The sequence below is a fragment of the Lepisosteus oculatus genome, chromosome 7, assembly GCF_040954835.1.
Source record: "Lepisosteus oculatus isolate fLepOcu1 chromosome 7, fLepOcu1.hap2, whole genome shotgun sequence".
In the NCBI taxonomy this organism is placed as follows: domain Eukaryota; kingdom Metazoa; phylum Chordata; class Actinopteri; order Semionotiformes; family Lepisosteidae; genus Lepisosteus; species Lepisosteus oculatus.
The window spans coordinates 48867787-48868451 of NC_090702.1; positions in this window are offsets into that span (position 1 = coordinate 48867787).

Here is a 665-nt window from a genome sequence, read left to right on the forward strand (position 1 = left end):
GACTCAGGGGTGCCTAATCCTAATCCCGGGGAGACAGTGTGTCTGCAGATGTTTCGGGTCTTTCGGAAGCAGCACCTGAAGAGCTGGGAGAAGCTGTTCGATCGGTCCCGTCACAGCCAGTGTTAGGCTGATCGAGCCTGTGAAGAGATAAGTTGGAACGACTTCTGCGCCACCCCTTCAGGAGCAGGGCTGGAGATCCCTGGTGTGAAAGACAACTTTTCTTTACAGGCAAGCCTGAAAGAAGATGAGGAAGACACTTAGCATCGACTGCATCACAGCTGTGTCTGTGTCCCACTCAGGGTTGTGCGTTGGGCTACTGGGAAGGAACGCTCCAATGAGCAGCAGTCTGGCCTTGATTCCAGGTCAGAATCTGCTTCTAAAGTGGATCAATCCCATTGCCTGCCCAAGCGAGACTTTCCAGAATTGGCACATTTTTATAATGAAAATAAAAAAAAAGCTATAATATTAGTATTGAAGATCACTTCTTTTATTTCAACACCATCCGAATCGGTGGTGCAGTTGCTGATCCCCCAGAGTATACGGTACTGTACCTGCTCTTCTGCCCTGACTAAGAGAGATCATTTCCACCTACGCTCGTTCCGTCATGCAACTGTCTTACATTCCTGCAAGCATACAAGGCTGACAGAGCAGAAGAAGCCTGGTCT